Genomic DNA, 20,000 nt, shown 5'->3' with positions numbered 1-20,000 from the left:
TTCAAAGTGTCGTAGCACGATGCACACTGCTGTTCGTGTGGAACAAACGTGACTACCGTGCTGTACGGTGGAGTTCTGTGCGCAAAAGCGGCGCGTGTGTTTCTAAGCACCACAGCGTTGTGTCAAAAAAGAGGTGCCTGAGAGAAACGCATGCGACTGCCGTGCTTTGCGGCATAGCACCGTGCGCAAAAACGGTGCGCATGCAAGAGGTGTCAGAGCTAGCGAACTTGTGCCACGAGCAACAGGTCACTAAAAGCCTATAGATGACGGTGTTGGAGGAAAAGAAAAATATCGAGAAAGCACTGCGGTGTGCCGTGCGTAGGGACGGGCGCGCGTGCCACATGCCGCCGAAATATGGGTGTCGGAGAAAACAGAGTGCCGCGCGTAACGAGGGGCGCGCGTGTTACAGAGAGATATGCCCAAACGCATGAAAGTGTACGCAGGTGTCCTAAGGCAGTTTTTTTTTTTTTTTTCCTCATTTTGATGTCGCCCCGGCTGACGCGGTTTTCGTTTTTCCGTGCCGCCCCGGCTGACGCAGTTTTTGCGCCGCCCCGGCTGACGCGGTTTTTGCGCCGCCCCGGCTGACGCGGTTTTCGCGCCGCCCCGGCTGACGCGGTTTTCGCGCCGCCCCGGCTGACGCGGTTCGGACTTTGCACTTTTTGGCTCACCCCGGCTGGCGGCCCACTCACTCGATCGCCAGGTCTGTTTGCCCCGGTGGTTCCACCGCCAGGCTTAAGCGCGAACTTTTTTTGTTTGTTTTCTTTTGATTAAGCGCAAGCTTTTTTCTTTGTTTTCTTTTGATTAAGCGCGGGCTTTTTTCTTTGTTTTTTTTTTTTTATTTCGCCCCGGCAGACGCGGTTTTTGCGCCGCCCCGGCTGACGCGGTTTTTGCCGCCCCGGCTGACGCAGTTCGGACTTAGCACTTTTCGGCTGTGCCTGGCTGGCGGCCCACTCACTCGATCGCCATGTCTGTTTGCCACAGTTTTCCCGGTGGTGCCGCACCCGGGCTCGCCCCGGCTGACGCAGTTTTCGCGCCGCCCCGGCTGACGCGGTTTCGTGCCGCCCCGGCAGACGCGGTTTTCGCGCCGCCCCGGCTGACGCGGTTTTTGCGTCGCCCCGGCTGACACGGTTCGGACTTTGCACTTTTCGGCTGTGCCTGGCTGGCGGCCCACTCACTCGATCGCCATGTCTGTTTGCCACAGTTTTCCCGGTGGTGCCGCACCCGGGCTCGCCCCGGCTGACGCAGTTTTCGCGCCGCCCCGGCTGACGCGGTTTCGTGCCGCCCCGGCAGACGCGGTTTTCGCGCCGCCCCGGCTGACGCGGTTTCGTGCCGCCCCGGCAGACGCAGTTCGGACTTAGCACTTTTCGGCTGTGCCTGGCTGGCGGCCCACTCACTCGATCGCCATGTCTGTTTGCCACAGTTTTCCCGGTGGTGCCGCACCCGGGCTCGCCCCGGCTGACGCAGTTTTCGCGCCGCCCCGGCTGACGCGGTTTCGTGCCGCCCCGGCAGACGCGGTTTTCGCGCCGCCCCGGCTGACGCGGTTTCGTGCCGCCCCGGCAGACGCAGTTCGGACTTAGCACTTTTCGGCTGTGCCTGGCTGGCGGCCCACTCACTCAATCGCCATGTCTGTTTGCCACAGTTTTCCCGGTGGTGCCGCACCCGGGCTCGCCCCGGCTGACGCAGTTTTCGCGCCGCCCCGGCTGACGCGGTTTCGTGCCGCCCCGGCAGACGCGGTTTTCGCGCCGCCCCGGCTGACGCGGTTTCGTGCCGCCCCGGCAGACGCAGTTCGGACTTAGCACTTTTCGGCTGTGCCTGGCTGGCGGCCCACTCACTCGATCGCCATGTCTGTTTGCCACAGTTTTCCCGGTGGTGCCGCACCCGGGCTCGCCCCGGCAGACGCGTTTTTTTTTTCTTTCGCCCCGGCTGACGCAGTTTTCGCGCCGCCCCGGCTGACGCGGTTTCGTGCCGCCCCGGCAGACGCGGTTTTTTGCGCCGCCCCGGCTGACGCGGTTTTTGCCGCCCCGGCTGACGCAGTTCGGACTTAGCACTTTTCGGCTGTGCCTGGCTGGCGGCCCACTCACTCGATCGCCATGTCTGTTTGCCACAGTTTTCCCGGTGGTGCCGCACCCGGGCTCGCCCCGGCTGACGCAGTTTTCGCGCCGCCCCGGCTGACGCGGTTTCGTGCCGCCCCGGCAGACGCGGTTTTCGCGCCGCCCCGGCTGACGCGGTTTCGTGCCGCCCCGGCAGACGCAGTTCGGACTTAGCACTTTTCGGCTGTGCCTGGCTGGCGGCCCACTCACTCGATCGCCATGTCTGTTTGCCACAGTTTTCCCGGTGGTGCCGCACCCGGGCTCGCCCCGGCTGACGCAGTTTTCGCGCCGCCCCGGCTGACGCGGTGTCGTGCCGCCCCGGCAGACGCGGTTTTCGCGCCGCCCCGGCTGACGCGGTTTCGTGCCGCCCCGGCAGACGCAGTTCGGACTTAGCACTTTTCGGCTGTGCCTGGCTGGCGGCCCACTCACTCGATCGCCATGTCTGTTTGCCACAGTTTTCCCGGTGGTGCCGCACCCGGGCTCGCCCCGGCAGACGCGTTTTTTTTTTTCTTTCGCCCCGGCTGACGCAGTTTTCGCGCCGCCCCGGCTGACGCGGTTTCGTGCCGCCCCGGCAGACGCGGTTTTTTTGCGCCGCCCCGGCTGACGCGGTTTTTGCCGCCCCGGCTGACGCAGTTCGGACTTGGCACTTTTTGGCTGAGCCTGGCTGGTGGCCCACTCACTCGATCGCCATGTCTGTTAGCCACAGTTTTCCCGGTGGTGCCGCACCCGGGCTCGCCCCGGCTGACGCAGTTTTCGCGCCGCCCCGGCAGACGCGGTTTTCGCGCCGCCCCGGCTGACGCGGTTTTTGCCGCCCCGGCTGACGCAGTTCGGACTTGGCACTTTTTGGGCTGAGCCTGGCTGGCGGCCCACTCACTCGATCGCCATGTCTGTTTGCCACAGTCTTCCCGGTGGTGCCGCACCCGGGCTCGCCCCGGCAGACGCGTTTTTTTTTTCTTTCGCCCCGGCAGACGTGGTTCCCCCCCCCCCCCTTTTCGCTCGCCCCGGCTGACGAGGTTTTCGCGCCGCCCCGGCTGACGCAGTTTTCGCGCCGCCCCGGCTGACGCGGTTTCGTGCCGCCCCGGCTGACGCGGTTTTCGCGCCGCCCCGGCTGACGCGGTTTTTGCGTCGCCCCGGCTGACACGGTTCGGACTTTGCACTTTTCGGCTGTGCCTGGCTGGCGGCCCACTCACTCGATCGCCATGTCTGTTTGCCACAGTTTTCCCGGTGGTGCCGCACCCGGGCTCGCCCCGGCTGACGCAGTTTTCGCGCCGCCCCGGCAGACGCGGTTTTCGCGCCGCCCCGGCTGACGCGGTTTCGTGCCGCCCCGGCAGACGCAGTTCGGACTTAGCACTTTTCGGCTGTGCCTGGCTGGCGGCCCACTCACTCGATCGCCATGTCTGTTTGCCACAGTTTTCCCGGTGGTGCCGCACCCGGGCTCGCCCCGGCTGACGCAGTTTTCGCGCCGCCCCGGCTGACGCGGTTTCGTGCCGCCCCGGCAGACGCGGTTTTCGCGCCGCCCCGGCTGACGCGGTTTCGTGCCGCCCCGGCAGACGCAGTTCGGACTTAGCACTTTTCGGCTGTGCCTGGCTGGCGGCCCACTCACTCGATCGCCATGTCTGTTTGCCACAGTTTTCCCGGTGGTGCCGCACCCGGGCTCGCCCCGGCAGACGCGTTTTTTTTTTTTCTTTCGCCCCGGCTGACGCAGTTTTCGCGCCGCCCCGGCTGACGCGGTTTCGTGCCGCCCCGGCAGACGCGGTTTTTTGCGCCGCCCCGGCTGACGCGGTTTTTGCCGCCCCGGCTGACGCAGTTCGGACTTAGCACTTTTCGGCTGTGCCTGGCTGGCGGCCCACTCACTCGATCGCCATGTCTGTTTGCCACAGTTTTCCCGGTGGTGCCGCACCCGGGCTCGCCCCGGCTGACGCAGTTTTCGCGCCGCCCCGGCTGACGCGGTTTCGTGCCGCCCCGGCAGACGCGGTTTTCGCGCCGCCCCGGCTGACGCGGTTTCGTGCCGCCCCGGCAGACGCAGTTCGGACTTAGCACTTTTCGGCTGTGCCTGGCTGGCGGCCCACTCACTCGATCGCCATGTCTGTTTGCCACAGTTTTCCCGGTGGTGCCGCACCCGGGCTCGCCCCGGCTGACGCAGTTTTCGCGCCGCCCCGGCTGACGCGGTTTCGTGCCGCCCCGGCAGACGCGGTTTTCGCGCCGCCCCGGCTGACGCGGTTTCGTGCCGCCCCGGCAGACGCAGTTCGGACTTAGCACTTTTCGGCTGTGCCTGGCTGGCGGCCCACTCACTCGATCGCCATGTCTGTTTGCCACAGTTTTCCCGGTGGTGCCGCACCCGGGCTCGCCCCGGCAGACGCGTTTTTTTTTTCTTTCGCCCCGGCTGACGCAGTTTTCGCGCCGCCCCGGCTGACGCGGTTTCGTGCCGCCCCGGCAGACGCGGTTTTTTTGCGCCGCCCCGGCTGACGCGGTTTTTGCCGCCCCGGCTGACGCAGTTCGGACTTGGCACTTTTTGGCTGAGCCTGGCTGGTGGCCCACTCACTCGATCGCCAGGTCTGTTAGCCACAGTTTTCCCGGTGGTGCCGCACCCGGGCTCGCCCCGGCTGACGCAGTTTTCGCGCCGCCCCGGCAGACGCGGTTTTCGCGCCGCCCCGGCTGACGCGGTTTTTGCCGCCCCGGCTGACGCAGTTCGGACTTGGCACTTTTTGGGCTGAGCCTGGCTGGCGGCCCACTCACTCGATCGCCATGTCTGTTTGCCACAGTCTTCCCGGTGGTGCCGCACCCGGGCTCGCCCCGGCAGACGCGTTTTTTTTTTCTTTCGCCCCGGCAGACGTGGTTCCCCCCCCCCCCCTTTTCGCTCGCCCCGGCTGACGAGGTTTTCGCGCCGCCCCGGCTGACGCAGTTTTCGCGCCGCCCCGGCTGACGCGGTTTCGTGCCGCCCCGGCTGACGCGGTTTTCGCGCCGCCCCGGCTGACGCGGTTTTTGCGTCGCCCCGGCTGACACGGTTCGGACTTTGCACTTTTCGGCTGTGCCTGGCTGGCGGCCCACTCACTCGATCGCCATGTCTGTTTGCCACAGTTTTCCCGGTGGTGCCGCACCCGGGCTTGCCCCGGCAGACGCGTTTTTTTTTTTTCTTTTCGCCCCGGCTGACGCAGTTTTCGCCCCGCCCCGGCTGACGCGGTTTCGTGCCGCCCCGGCAGACGCGGTTTTTTGCGCCGCCCCGGCTGACGCGGTTTTTGCCGCCCCGGCTGACGCAGTTCGGACTTAGCACTTTTCGGCTGTGCCTGGCTGGCGGCCCACTCACTCGATCGCCATGTCTGTTTGCCACAGTTTTCCCGGTGGTGCCGCACCCGGGCTCGCCCCGGCTGACGCAGTTTTCGCGCCGCCCCGGCTGACGCGGTTTCGTGCCGCCCCGGCAGACGCGGTTTTCGCGCCGCCCCGGCTGACGCGGTTTTTGCGTCGCCCCGGCTGACACGGTTCGGACTTTGCACTTTTCGGCTGTGCCTGGCTGGCGGCCCACTCACTCGATCGCCATGTCTGTTTGCCACAGTTTTCCCGGTGGTGCCGCACCCGGGCTCGCCCCGGCTGACGCAGTTTTCGCGCCGCCCCGGCTGACGCGGTTTCGTGCCGCCCCGGCAGACGCGGTTTTCGCGCCGCCCCGGCTGACGCGGTTTCGTGCCGCCCCGGCAGACGCAGTTCGGACTTAGCACTTTTCGGCTGTGCCTGGCTGGCGGCCCACTCACTCGATCGCCATGTCTGTTTGCCACAGTTTTCCCGGTGGTGCCGCACCCGGGCTCGCCCCGGCTGACGCAGTTTTCGCGCCGCCCCGGCTGACGCGGTTTCGTGCCGCCCCGGCAGACGCGGTTTTCGCGCCGCCCCGGCTGACGCGGTTTCGTGCCGCCCCGGCAGACGCAGTTCGGACTTAGCACTTTTCGGCTGTGCCTGGCTGGCGGCCCACTCACTCAATCGCCATGTCTGTTTGCCACAGTTTTCCCGGTGGTGCCGCACCCGGGCTCGCCCCGGCTGACGCAGTTTTCGCGCCGCCCCGGCTGACGCGGTTTCGTGCCGCCCCGGCAGACGCGGTTTTCGCGCCGCCCCGGCTGACGCGGTTTCGTGCCGCCCCGGCAGACGCAGTTCGGACTTAGCACTTTTCGGCTGTGCCTGGCTGGCGGCCCACTCACTCGATCGCCATGTCTGTTTGCCACAGTTTTCCCGGTGGTGCCGCACCCGGGCTCGCCCCGGCAGACGCGTTTTTTTTTTCTTTCGCCCCGGCTGACGCAGTTTTCGCGCCGCCCCGGCTGACGCGGTTTCGTGCCGCCCCGGCAGACGCGGTTTTTTGCGCCGCCCCGGCTGACGCGGTTTTTGCCGCCCCGGCTGACGCAGTTCGGACTTAGCACTTTTCGGCTGTGCCTGGCTGGCGGCCCACTCACTCGATCGCCATGTCTGTTTGCCACAGTTTTCCCGGTGGTGCCGCACCCGGGCTCGCCCCGGCTGACGCAGTTTTCGCGCCGCCCCGGCTGACGCGGTTTCGTGCCGCCCCGGCAGACGCGGTTTTCGCGCCGCCCCGGCTGACGCGGTTTCGTGCCGCCCCGGCAGACGCAGTTCGGACTTAGCACTTTTCGGCTGTGCCTGGCTGGCGGCCCACTCACTCGATCGCCATGTCTGTTTGCCACAGTTTTCCCGGTGGTGCCGCACCCGGGCTCGCCCCGGCTGACGCAGTTTTCGCGCCGCCCCGGCTGACGCGGTTTCGTGCCGCCCCGGCAGACGCGGTTTTCGCGCCGCCCCGGCTGACGCGGTTTCGTGCCGCCCCGGCAGACGCAGTTCGGACTTAGCACTTTTCGGCTGTGCCTGGCTGGCGGCCCACTCACTCGATCGCCATGTCTGTTTGCCACAGTTTTCCCGGTGGTGCCGCACCCGGGCTCGCCCCGGCAGACGCGTTTTTTTTTTTTCTTTCGCCCCGGCTGACGCAGTTTTCGCGCCGCCCCGGCTGACGCGGTTTCGTGCCGCCCCGGCAGACGCGGTTTTTTTGCGCCGCCCCGGCTGACGCGGTTTTTGCCGCCCCGGCTGACGCAGTTCGGACTTGGCACTTTTTGGCTGAGCCTGGCTGGTGGCCCACTCACTCGATCGCCATGTCTGTTAGCCACAGTTTTCCCGGTGGTGCCGCACCCGGGCTCGCCCCGGCTGACGCAGTTTTCGCGCCGCCCCGGCAGACGCGGTTTTCGCGCCGCCCCGGCTGACGCGGTTTTTGCCGCCCCGGCTGACGCAGTTCGGACTTGGCACTTTTTGGGCTGAGCCTGGCTGGCGGCCCACTCACTCGATCGCCATGTCTGTTTGCCACAGTCTTCCCGGTGGTGCCGCACCCGGGCTCGCCCCGGCAGACGCGTTTTTTTTTTCTTTCGCCCCGGCAGACGTGGTTCCCCCCCCCCCCCCTTTTCGCTCGCCCCGGCTGACGAGGTTTTCGCGCCGCCCCGGCTGACGCAGTTTTCGCGCCGCCCCGGCTGACGCGGTTTCGTGCCGCCCCGGCTGACGCGGTTTTCGCGCCGCCCCGGCTGACGCGGTTTTTGCGTCGCCCCGGCTGACACGGTTCGGACTTTGCACTTTTCGGCTGTGCCTGGCTGGCGGCCCACTCACTCGATCGCCATGTCTGTTTGCCACAGTTTTCCCGGTGGTGCCGCACCCGGGCTCGCCCCGGCTGACGCAGTTTTCGCGCCGCCCCGGCAGACGCGGTTTTCGCGCCGCCCCGGCTGACGCGGTTTCGTGCCGCCCCGGCAGACGCAGTTCGGACTTAGCACTTTTCGGCTGTGCCTGGCTGGCGGCCCACTCACTCGATCGCCATGTCTGTTTGCCACAGTTTTCCCGGTGGTGCCGCACCCGGGCTCGCCCCGGCTGACGCAGTTTTCGCGCCGCCCCGGCTGACGCGGTTTCGTGCCGCCCCGGCAGACGCGGTTTTCGCGCCGCCCCGGCTGACGCGGTTTCGTGCCGCCCCGGCAGACGCAGTTCGGACTTAGCACTTTTCGGCTGTGCCTGGCTGGCGGCCCACTCACTCGATCGCCATGTCTGTTTGCCACAGTTTTCCCGGTGGTGCCGCACCCGGGCTCGCCCCGGCAGACGCGTTTTTTTTTTTTTCTTTCGCCCCGGCTGACGCAGTTTTCGCGCCGCCCCGGCTGACGCGGTTTCGTGCCGCCCCGGCAGACGCGGTTTTTTGCGCCGCCCCGGCTGACGCGGTTTTTGCCGCCCCGGCTGACGCAGTTCGGACTTAGCACTTTTCGGCTGTGCCTGGCTGGCGGCCCACTCACTCGATCGCCATGTCTGTTTGCCACAGTTTTCCCGGTGGTGCCGCACCCGGGCTCGCCCCGGCTGACGCAGTTTTCGCGCCGCCCCGGCTGACGCGGTTTCGTGCCGCCCCGGCAGACGCGGTTTTCGCGCCGCCCCGGCTGACGCGGTTTCGTGCCGCCCCGGCAGACGCAGTTCGGACTTAGCACTTTTCGGCTGTGCCTGGCTGGCGGCCCACTCACTCGATCGCCATGTCTGTTTGCCACAGTTTTCCCGGTGGTGCCGCACCCGGGCTCGCCCCGGCTGACGCAGTTTTCGCGCCGCCCCGGCTGACGCGGTTTCGTGCCGCCCCGGCAGACGCGGTTTTCGCGCCGCCCCGGCTGACGCGGTTTCGTGCCGCCCCGGCAGACGCAGTTCGGACTTAGCACTTTTCGGCTGTGCCTGGCTGGCGGCCCACTCACTCGATCGCCATGTCTGTTTGCCACAGTTTTCCCGGTGGTGCCGCACCCGGGCTCGCCCCGGCAGACGCGTTTTTTTTTTTCTTTCGCCCCGGCTGACGCAGTTTTCGCGCCGCCCCGGCTGACGCGGTTTCGTGCCGCCCCGGCAGACGCGGTTTTTTTGCGCCGCCCCGGCTGACGCGGTTTTTGCCGCCCCGGCTGACGCAGTTCGGACTTGGCACTTTTTGGCTGAGCCTGGCTGGTGGCCCACTCACTCGATCGCCATGTCTGTTAGCCACAGTTTTCCCGGTGGTGCCGCACCCGGGCTCGCCCCGGCTGACGCAGTTTTCGCGCCGCCCCGGCAGACGCGGTTTTCGCGCCGCCCCGGCTGACGCGGTTTTTGCCGCCCCGGCTGACGCAGTTCGGACTTGGCACTTTTTGGGCTGAGCCTGGCTGGCGGCCCACTCACTCGATCGCCATGTCTGTTTGCCACAGTCTTCCCGGTGGTGCCGCACCCGGGCTCGCCCCGGCAGACGCGTTTTTTTTTCTTTCGCCCCGGCAGACGTGGTTCCCCCCCCCCCTTTTCGCTCGCCCCGGCTGACGAGGTTTTCGCGCCGCCCCGGCTGACGCAGTTTTCGCGCCGCCCCGGCTGACGCGGTTTCGTGCCGCCCCGGCTGACGCGGTTTTCGCGCCGCCCCGGCTGACGCGGTTTTTGCGTCGCCCCGGCTGACACGGTTCGGACTTTGCACTTTTCGGCTGTGCCTGGCTGGCGGCCCACTCACTCGATCGCCATGTCTGTTTGCCACAGTTTTCCCGGTGGTGCCGCACCCGGGCTTGCCCCGGCAGACGCGTTTTTTTTTTTTCTTTTCGCCCCGGCTGACGCAGTTTTCGCCCCGCCCCGGCTGACGCGGTTTCGTGCCGCCCCGGCAGACGCGGTTTTTTGCGCCGCCCCGGCTGACGCGGTTTTTGCCGCCCCGGCTGACGCAGTTCGGACTTTGCACTTTTTGGCTGAGCCTGGCTGGCGGCCCACTCACTCGATCGCCATGTCTGTTTGCCACAGTTTTCCCGGTGGTGCCGCACCCGGGCTCGCCCCGGCAGACGCGTTTTTTTTTTCCTTCGCCCCGGCAGACGTGGTTCCCCCCCCCCCTCCGTCTTTCTTTTTGTTTTTTTTTTTCGCCGCGGCTGAAGTGGATTTTTCGGTGCCTCGACGCCCCGGTAGTCGCGGTTTTTCCGTTTCCGCACGGCCCCGGCTGACGCTGCTCGGTCACAGTCGCCTTTTGTGAGGATTGCAGACTTCTTGAGCGCGGGTGTTTTTTTTTTGTTGTTGTTGTTGTTTTATTACGCATTCGCTCCAGCAGACGCTGTTTAGACTTTTTGTTTCCTCTTTTATCCTGCGACGAGGTGACGAGGTTTATTCGGTGCCCCGCCGCCCCGGCTGAAGTGATTTTTCCTGTCCCGTGCCGCCCCGGCTGACGCGGTTGGGACTTCGCGTTTGTTCGGCCGCCACGGGTTTTGGCGCACTCGCTCGGTTGCTTGTTGTTGCCACTTGTTGCGAACCCAGGTTTCTTGAGCGAGCGCGGGCGTTTTTTCTTCCTTTCTTTCTTTGTTCTATGTGTTAGCGAATCGGCCTTTAATATCACACGAGGACTCACAACCAACAATTTTCAGTTTGAAGTGTAAAAAATCTGCAGGTGTTGACGTAACTGACTTGCCCCGTACCCTTGAGTACATCCATGAAGTTCTCGTAGTACTACTAAATCGCATTATTCCAAGTGGAGAAATTCCCATAAACTTGCAAACCTCTACACGAAAATCGGTGCGCGTGATAAAGTTGAAAATTATCGTCCGATATCAAATGTGCCTTCTATAACACAAATTCTAGGAAAAAAAAAAAAAACACTTGTTCGCCGTTTTCTGCGCCGTGACTGGCAGCACTCCGGCGAAGCGAAACGGGGTCGATTCGAGCACGATATCGGCGTCTTTCGACGTGCTCGCCGGCGACCGTCGCACGAGTACGTCGCACGAGCGCGTCTGCCGGGGCGCCGTTTGCGAAGCCGACGCAAAAGTGGGAACCGCCGCTCGGATGATCGCCGCTTTCGGCAGAGTGAGTGTTGGCACTCCGGGGAAGCGAAACAGCGTGAATGCGCCCACGAAATCGGCGTATTTTGAAGTGCCCGCCGGCGACCGTCGCACGAGTACGGTAAACCGCGTCAGCCGGGGCGTAGTTCGGGACGCCGACGAAAAAGTGGGAAGCGCAACTCGGATCTTCGCCGTTTTTGCAGGAGTGAGTGGCGGCCCTCCTGCGAGACCAAGAAGCATCGATTCGTGCACGAATTCGGCGCCTTTCGACGTGATCGCCGGCGACCGTCGCTCGAGTAGGGCAAACCGCGTCTGCCGGGGCGGGCTTCGGGACGCCGATGCGAAAGTGGGAAACGCTGCTCGGATGTTCGCCGTTTTTGGCCGAGTGAGTGCTGGCACTCGGGCGAAGCCAAACGGGGCCGATTACGGCACGATATCGGCGTCTTTCGACGTGCCCGGCGGCGACCGTCGCACGAGTACGGTAAACCGCGTCAGCCCGGGCGGAGTTCGGGACGCCGATGCGAAAGTGGAGAACGCCGCTCGGATCTTCGCCGTTTTTGGAGGAGTGAGTGGCGGCACTCCGGAGAAGCCAAGGAGCGCCAATTAGCGCACGATATCGGCGTCTTTCGACGCGCTCGCCGGCGACCGTCGAACGAGTAGGGCAAACCGCGTCTGCCGGGGCGGGGTTTACGACGCCGACGCAAAAGTGGGAACCGCCGCTCGGATGTTGGCCGTTTTTGGCAGAGTGAGTGCTGGCACACCGGCGACGCGAAAGAGCGCGAAAGCGCCCACGAAAGTGGCGTATTTGGACGTGCTTGACGGCGACCGCTGCAGGAGTACGAAAAACCACGTCAGCCGGGGCGAGCGACCCACGGCGGTCTGGGTGCTTATCGCTGCTATTATAGGGGCACCCCGGCAGACGCAGAAAAAAAAAATTTTTTTTCGACCTTCTTTTTTGCTGGTCGAGCTCGGGTAACCCAGGTCGCAATGGGAGCCGCGCACGAAAGCGGCGTCGCGAGACGCGTTCGCGGTCGCTAGTCGCACGAGCTCGGCAACCGCGTCAGCCGGCGCGGAGTTCGGGATGCCGACGGCTAAGTGGGTACCGCTGCTCGGATGTTCGCCGTTTTTGGCCGAGTGAGTGCTGGCACTCCGGCGAAGCGAAACGGGGCCGATTCGGGCACGATATCGGCGTATTTCGACGTGCTCGCCGGCGACCGTCGCACGAGTACGGCAAAGCGCGTCTGCCGGGGCGAGGTTTGCGATGCCGACGAAAAAGTGGGAAGCGCCGCTCGGATCTTCGCCGTTTTTGCAGGAGTGAGTGGCGGCCCTCCTGCGAGACCAAGAAGCATCGACTCGCGCACGATATCGGTGTCTTTCGACGTGCCCGCCGGCCACCGCCGCACGAGTACGGCAAACCGCGTATGCCGGGGCGGGGTTGGCGACGCCGACGCAAAAGTGGGAACCGCCACTAGGATGTTCGCCGTTTTTGGCAGAGTGAGTGCTGGCACACCGGCGACGCGAAAGAGCGCGAAAGCGCCCACGAAAGTGGCGTATTTGGACGTGCTTGACGGCGACCGCTGCAGGAGTACGAAAAACCACGTCAGCCGGGGCGAGCGACCCACGGCGGTCTGGGTGCTTATCGCTGCTATTATAGGGGCACCCCGGCAGACGCAGAAAAAAAAAATTTTTTTTCGACCTTCTTTTTTGCTGGTCGAGCTCGGGTAACCCAGGTCGCAATGGGAGCCGCGCACGAAAGCGGCGTCGCGAGACGCGTTCGCGGTCGCTAGTCGCACGAGCTCGGCAACCGCGTCAGCCGGCGCGGAGTTCGGGATGCCGACGGCTAAGTGGGTACCGCTGCTCGGATGTTCGCCGTTTTTGGCCGAGTGAGTGCTGGCACTCCGGCGAAGCGAAACGGGGCCGATTCGGGCACGATATCGGCGTATTTCGACGTGCTCGCCGGCGACCGTCGCACGAGTACGGCAAAGCGCGTCTGCCGGGGCGAGGTTTGCGATGCCGACGAAAAAGTGGGAAGCGCCGCTCGGATCTTCGCCGTTTTTGCAGGAGTGAGTGGCGGCCCTCCTGCGAGACCAAGAAGCATCGACTCGCGCACGATATCGGTGTCTTTCGACGTGCCCGCCGGCCACCGCCGCACGAGTACGGCAAACCGCGTATGCCGGGGCGGGGTTGGCGACGCCGACGCAAAAGTGGGAACCGCCACTAGGATGTTCGCCGTTTTTGGCAGAGTGAGTGCTGGCACTCCGGCGAAGCGAAAGAGCGCGAATGCGCCCACGAAAGTGGCGTGTTTGGACGTGCTTGACGACGACCACCGCAGGAAAACGAAAAACCACGTCAGCCGGGGCGAGCGACCCATGGCGGTCTGGGTGCTTATCGCTGCTATTATAGGGGCACCCCGGCAGACGCAAAAAAAAAAAAATTTTTTTTCGACATTCTTTCTTGCTCGTCGACCTCGGGTGACCCAGGTCGCAGTGGGAGCCGCGCACGAAAGCGGCGTCGCGAGACGGCTTCGCGGTCGCTAGTCGCACGAGCTCGGCAACCGCGTCTGCCGGGGCGGAGTTCGGGACGCCGACGGCTAAGTGGGAACCGCCGCTCGGATGTTCGCCGTTTGTGGCCGAGTGAGTGCTGGCACTCCGGCGAAGCCAAACGGGGCCGATTCCGGCACGATATCGGCGTCTTTCTACGTGCTCGCCGGCGACCGTCGCACGAGTACGGCAAAGTGCGTCTGCCGGGGCGGGGTTTGCGACGCGTACGCAATAGTGAGAACCGTCGCTCGGATGTTCGTCGTCTTTCGCCGAGCCAGTGCTGGCACTCCGGCGAAGCCGAACGGAGCCGATTCGGGCACGATATCGGCGTCTTTCCACGTGCTCGCCGGCGACCGTCGCACGAGTACGGTAAACCGCGTCAGCCGGGGCGGAGTTCGGGACGCCGATGCGAAAGTGGGAAGCGCCGCTCGGATCTTCGCCGTTTTTGGAGGAGTCAGTGGCGGCACTCCGGTGAAGCCAAGGTGCGCCAATTCGCGCACGATATCGGCGTCTTTCGACGTGCCCGCCGGCCACCGTCGCACGAGTACGGCAAACCTCGTCTGCCGGGGCGGGGTTTGCGACGCCGACGCAAAAGTGGGAACCGCCGCTCGGATGTTCGCCGTTTTTGGCAGAGTGAGTGCTGGCACTCCGGCGAAGCGAAAGAGCGTGAATGCGCCCACGAAAGTAGCGTATTTGGACGTGCTTGACGGCGACCGCCGCAGGAGTACGAAAAACCACGTCAGCCGGGGCGAGCGACCCACGGCGGTCTGGGTGCTTATCGCTGCTATTATAGGGGCACCCCGGCAGACGCAGAAAGAAAAAAAAAAAAAAATGGGGACATGGCGTGCGTCACCGTGCGGCTTCGCAGCGTTGCCGAAGTCGCCGAGCCCTTCGACTGAGCCGAACGGCGGACAGGGAACGTTGGTCGGCCGTTCTAACCTGTCGGTGCCACGCCGAGACGTCGTTAAGGAAAACCGCGTCGTGGGCCTCTACGACGCCGTCGAGTCGTTGTACGTTTGGTGTCCAGCGTGTCGGCGGCGAGTAGCGGACACGTCGTTCACGACTTCGGTCTTTCGCAGTCGACGCGAACTTGCGGAGAGTCGTGGTGCCTCACGTTTTCGGCAGAAACCGCGGCGGAATTTTCCCGTGCGTGCGCGCACGACCTCGGTGCTGTGCCGTCAGCGTAGTGTTGCACAAACTCGTGGCCTACCCAAGGTGCGGTACGTTTGCGGCCGTATCCTTGGTGGGAATTTCGTGAGTAGGGTCGCAAATTCTACGACCTCGGCGGGTTTGAGAGCGACGTAGACTTGTGGCACGCTCAACGTGCCACACGTTTCGGGGCACACCCGCGGTGAAATTTTCTCGAGTACGCTCGTATTAGTGCCCAAGGAGGTCTGGGTACTTATCGCTGCTATTATGTGGGGGTTCTCGTGAGCGGCGTACGCGAAAGCGACCGGGTGTCTGATATGCGGCGGGCTTCGGCCTCGTCAAGCGTGTCCTCGGGTCTGCTCCAGGGGAATCCACGGCAGTCGTCTGCAGCCTCATCCGCTTGATGCGTTAGGGGCTGGTTGTCGGACGGTGCCGTTTTACCACGATATCGAGGTGTGTTCCGTGTCGTCCTCGGGCGATTCAGATGCGAAAGCGCCGAAGACGCGGGCGTGACCCGTCGTCTGGCGGCTTTGCAGTCTCGGCTCCGTTGCTAGTTCCGGCCGGTCCACCGACAGTGCAGCGGGCTTGGGCAACCCGCACGGCGCGACCGAGTCGATGCAACGAAAAAGAGCGAGCATGAACGTGCTTCTTGCCGCACGGCTCCCACTCGTCTTTAGGGAAGGTTGTGCCGTAGCGAGCTCGAACGCCGTCATCTCGGAGTGCAAAATAAGCGTGTTGGGGCGCCTGAAGGTGGCCTCCGCCGCACACAGACTGCGTCCGGCCCGCCGAAGGCGAGGACGGACGCGCAGTCGAACGATTACCTGGTTGATCCTGCCAGTAATCATATGCTTGTCTCAAAGATTAAGCCATGCATGTCTAAGTACATGCCGAAATAAGGCGAAACCGCGAATGGCTCATTAAATCAGTTATGGTTCCTTAGATCGTTTCTTCCTACTTGGATAACTGTGGCAATTCTAGAGCTAATACATGCAGTGAGCCTGGAGCCCTTTGGGTAACGGGTGCTTTTATTAGACCAAGATCGATCGGGTTTCGGCCCGTATTGTGTGGTGACTCTGGATAACTTTGTGCTGATCGCATGGCCACGAGCCGGCGACGTTTCTTTCAAGTGTCTGCCTTATCAACTTTCGATGGTAGGTTACTTGCTTACCATGGTTGTTACGGGTAACGGAGAATCAGGGTTCGATTCCGGAGAGGGAGCCTGAGAAACGGCTACCACATCCAAGGAAGGCAGCAGGCGCGCAAATTACCCACTCCCGGCACGGGGAGGTAGTGACGAAAAATAACAATACGGGACTCTTTTGAGGCCCCGTAATTGAAATGAGTACACTCTAAATCCTTTAACGAGGATCAATTGGAGGGCAAGTCTGGTGCCAGCAGCCGCGGTAATTCCAGCTCCAATAGCGTATACTAAAGCTGCTGCGGTTAAAAAGCTCGTAGTTGGATCTCAGTTCCAGACGAGTAGTGCATCTACCCGATGCGACGGCTCGGACTGAACATCATGCCGGTTCTTTCTTGGTGCACTTCATTGTGTGCCTCGAGATGGCCGGTGCTTTTACTTTGAAAAAATTAGAGTGCTCAACGCAGGCGAGTCGCCTGAATAAACTTGCATGGAATAATAGAACAAGACCTCGTTTCTGTTCTGTTGGTTTTTGGAATACGAGGTAATGATTAAGAGGGACGGACGGGGGCATTCGTATTGCGGCGCTAGAGGTGAAATTCTTGGACCGTCGCAAGACGAACTACTGCGAAAGCATTTGCCAAGAATGTTTTCATTGATCAAGAACGAAAGTCAGAGGTTCGAAGGCGATCAGATACCGCCCTAGTTCTGACCATAAACGATGCCAACCAGCGATCCGCCTGAGTTACTCAAATGACTCGGCGGGCAGCTTCCGGGAAACCAAAGTATTTGGGTTCCGGGGGAAGTATGGTTGCAAAGCTGAAACTTAAAGGAATTGACGGAAGGGCACCACCAGGAGTGGAGCCTGCGGCTTAATTTGACTCAACACGGGAAAACTTACCCGGCCCGGACACTGGGAGGATTGACAGATTGAGAGCTCTTTCTTGATTCGGTGGATGGTGGTGCATGGCCGTTCTTAGTTGGTGGAGCGATTTGTCTGGTTAATTCCGATAACGAACGAGACTCTAGCCTATTAAATAGGTGCGGGGTTCCCAGCACCTTACAACCTTCTTAGAGGGACAAGCGGCTCCTAGCCGCACGAAACAGAGCAATAACAGGTCTGTGATGCCCTTAGATGTCCGGGGCCGCACGCGCGCTACACTGAAGGAAGCAGCGTGTCTTTATCCCTGTCTGAAAAGACTGGGTAACCCGTGGAACTTCTTTCGTGATTGGGATAGGGGCTTGCAATTGTTCCCCTTGAACGAGGAATTCCCAGTAAGCGCGAGTCATAAGCTCGCGTTGATTACGTCCCTGCCCTTTGTACACACCGCCCGTCGCTACTACCGATTGAATGATTTAGTGAGGTCTTCGGACCGATGTCCGGCGCGGCCTTTCGGTTGCGCCGGTCTGTTGGAAAGATGACCAAACTTGATCATTTAGAGGAAGTAAAAGTCGTAACAAGGTTTCCGTAGGTGAACCTGCGGAAGGATCATTAACGGATTGTGAAGGGTGAGCGCCTCAGCTGCGTCTGCGCCCGACACTTTCTGCCGCTGACCCCGTTTGGACGCGGGGTCGGCTTTTCCCCACGGGGCTGCCTGAATGTGGAGCGGCACCCCGTGACAAATTGTTGCGCCCAGCGGACGCCAACACCGCGACCTTGGACGGTCGGCCAGGTGGCGGACGCGGGTACAAACGGCGCAACGCACTCATAGGTCGGCTTTCGACCCGCCACTGCACCGTGGCTCGAAGCGCTCGAAATGCGCGACCCGACCGCTGCGGGACCGCCTAGTACTGTAAACAGGAGCGGCGGAGCGCGAACGGCGAGTCGTGGTTACGTCGGTAGAAGGCGAGGCTGCGCGTTCCCGAAACGCCAGCCGAGTGCCCTCCCGACCGTTCGAGCGTGCAAGAACGAGACCCGACAATCGCGCGGCGACTGCCAAGTACGAGAGGAACGGCACAAGCGTCGGCGGTCGGTCAAGGAACTGGCGATGTGACGGGTCCGCTGTGCACCAGTGCATACCGTCCCGCCGTCCGCGGCAAGCGCCTCCGCGTCCTCGGGTGACGGAGGCTGCCGGTCGGTTCTTGCAGGCGAGGGATCTCGCTGGCACCGGTTCGCGTTGACGCGCGGCCGGTCATGGCACGGCGATGCGACGGCCGAGGTGCGCAGTACTCGATGGAGGAACCGCACGCTCCGATGACCGTCCCGCCCTCCGCGGCGTATGCGTACCGACCGTAATGGTTGCAGCAGCGCCGGCCGGCTTTTGAATTCGCCACACGAAACACGGTGCGAGATCGCGGTTAGGGGAGCGTCGACGTTGCCAGGCGTTTTGCTTGCTGCCGAGGGAAAGGCGGCACGGCCACGTCGCGCTCGTCGCGATTAGCGGGTCTGCGCGCTTTGGGAAGGTGCCGCAACGACTTGCCGAAAGAGGAAGCACGGAAGAACGAGGGACTTGGACGTCCCGACAATTGAACGCACTTGCGGCCAGGCCCTTGCTGGCTTCGTTCTTCCGCCTCGAGTAGGCTCGTACGCGGCTCCGGCGCCGAAAGTGGTCCTTGGCACCGACTTCGGTGGACGTGGGAAGTGCCGCGCAAGTACGGCGCGCCTGGCTCCACCTGTTGGCTAAAGTAGGCAGCCGGATCGGCATTTTGGTGTGCGGTGGCAAACCGTGGATGCGAAAAAAGCTTGTGCGATTTCGTGGAACAAAAAGCGGGGGTCCCCCTTTTTATGCGGAGGAGACCGACCCGCCTGCCGTGGTGAACCGCGACGCCACGGTAAAAACGGGAGAGGCTTGTCGATGGGACCGTGCATCCCGCGCTCCACGGAGGCCGGGAGGCGGCCGCCCGAGGAAATGTGTAGCCGTCGAGGCCCGCATCTGCGTGCACTCTTATCCAAATGGGTGTACCGCAGGCATTTTCTGGTTAGGCGGGCCAATGAGAGCGAGCACACAACGATACCTACGGGTCCGGCTTGGAGAACCGGCTTCGACGCCTCCCGAGTATTTATAGAGGGGTGGACCACGAAAGCACTCGCAAGTAGCGAAAGCGAAACGCCGTCCGAAACACACCGTTTGCTCGATTTGCGGCAGCCGAAAAAGGCGCGGCAGAGTTTTGGAGTCCAAGCGTGCGCTGAAAAGCGCCCTTCTTGGCCACTGTTTGGCCGAGTGCCAGAAACGTTTGGTTTTGACTGTACGGAATTGAACAAACACTTTTTCACGACTCTAAGCGGTGGATCACTCGGTTCTCGGGTCGATGAAGAACGCAGCCAGCTGCGAGACTTGGTGTGAATTGCAGGACACACTGAGCACTGATTCTTTGAACGCACATTGCGGCCTTGGGTCTTCCCTTGGCTTCGTCTGTCTGAGGGTCGGATCACATATCAAGAGAGCCTTCGGCGCACAAGGGAACGTGAGCCGTCGACTCGTTTTGACCGCGTCGGCAACACGGACAGCACGCTGAACACCTCACAGCGAGCGCCAACAGCGGCCACTCAAGGGCGAGACGGTGGCGACCGTCGTGCCAGAGCCCAACCGAAACGGGGGCGACCGACTGCATTGAGGATGTGGCACCTCGTTGAGACCGCCGCAGGACTTCGAGTCGGAAGGAAGCCTGCAGGGAAAGTGCGGTCGAGGTTGCGTACTCCTCTCTGCGACCGGGCGCGCAAGAGCTGCGAGAGCCACGGACGCGCAACTTTAACGCACGGTAAACACGAGGAGCGAAAGCCGGCCAGCAAAGCTTCTCCAGCCGTGCGCAAAGTGCGCGAGATCGCAGCCTTGCGTTGCGCTTGTTGCCCTCGAAGTAAGCAGGGTGTCCCGTAGACCGGGCGCTCGAACACGCTGCGGGGCCGTGCCTCCTCCAGGCTTTGCCGCGCGAACAGGGAACGTTCGCGCGCAAAGCGCAGGGAGGTGAGGAGGCTGCGCCCGACGTTTGCGGTTCGCTGCGTACGCGGTTGATGCGGAGAGCACGGCGCGACGACTTGCCGCGAAGCGGAAAAAGTCTCCCGCACGAGTTGGCGAAACGTTGGCGAAGCTTAAGGCGTTCTCGTCGTAGTCCGCCGTCGGTCTAAGTGCTTCGCAGTTCCCGTCCCGTTCAAAAAACTGGGCCACTCCAGTTGGGGCGGGGGCGACGCTACACGAGACGATGCCTCTCGCCAGGCTGCGTGGCTGCCCTTGCGGCGGCGGCGACTGGCCTCGGCGGTGTTTGGGCTTTCGACACGGTCGTTTATCACGCAACTGCTCGGACGACGCACGCGCGCAGCGGAATGCCGCTTGCCAGCCTTGTGAAGATGTGACCCTGT

General features: G+C 63.2%; 2 non-coding genes across 2 annotated transcripts; both read left to right on the top strand.

Annotated features, from left to right (window-relative positions):
• Positions 1-15,386: 15,386 nt before the first annotated feature.
• Positions 15,387-17,201, top strand: LOC142792181 (small subunit ribosomal RNA). The gene has a single exon (XR_012890724.1). It is a non-coding gene; the product is annotated as a small subunit ribosomal RNA (ribosomal RNA).
• A 1,719-nt stretch (positions 17,202-18,920) lies between these two features.
• LOC142792179 (5.8S ribosomal RNA) lies at positions 18,921-19,073 on the top strand. The gene has a single exon (XR_012890722.1). It is a non-coding gene; the product is annotated as a 5.8S ribosomal RNA (ribosomal RNA).
• Positions 19,074-20,000: the final 927 nt, after the last annotated feature.

The sequence above is a fragment of the Rhipicephalus microplus genome, unplaced genomic scaffold, assembly GCF_043290135.1.
Source record: "Rhipicephalus microplus isolate Deutch F79 unplaced genomic scaffold, USDA_Rmic scaffold_206, whole genome shotgun sequence".
In the NCBI taxonomy this organism is placed as follows: domain Eukaryota; kingdom Metazoa; phylum Arthropoda; class Arachnida; order Ixodida; family Ixodidae; genus Rhipicephalus; species Rhipicephalus microplus.
The sequence above is the reverse complement of the archived record's forward strand: the minus strand, read 5'-3'. Positions and strand labels throughout refer to the sequence as shown.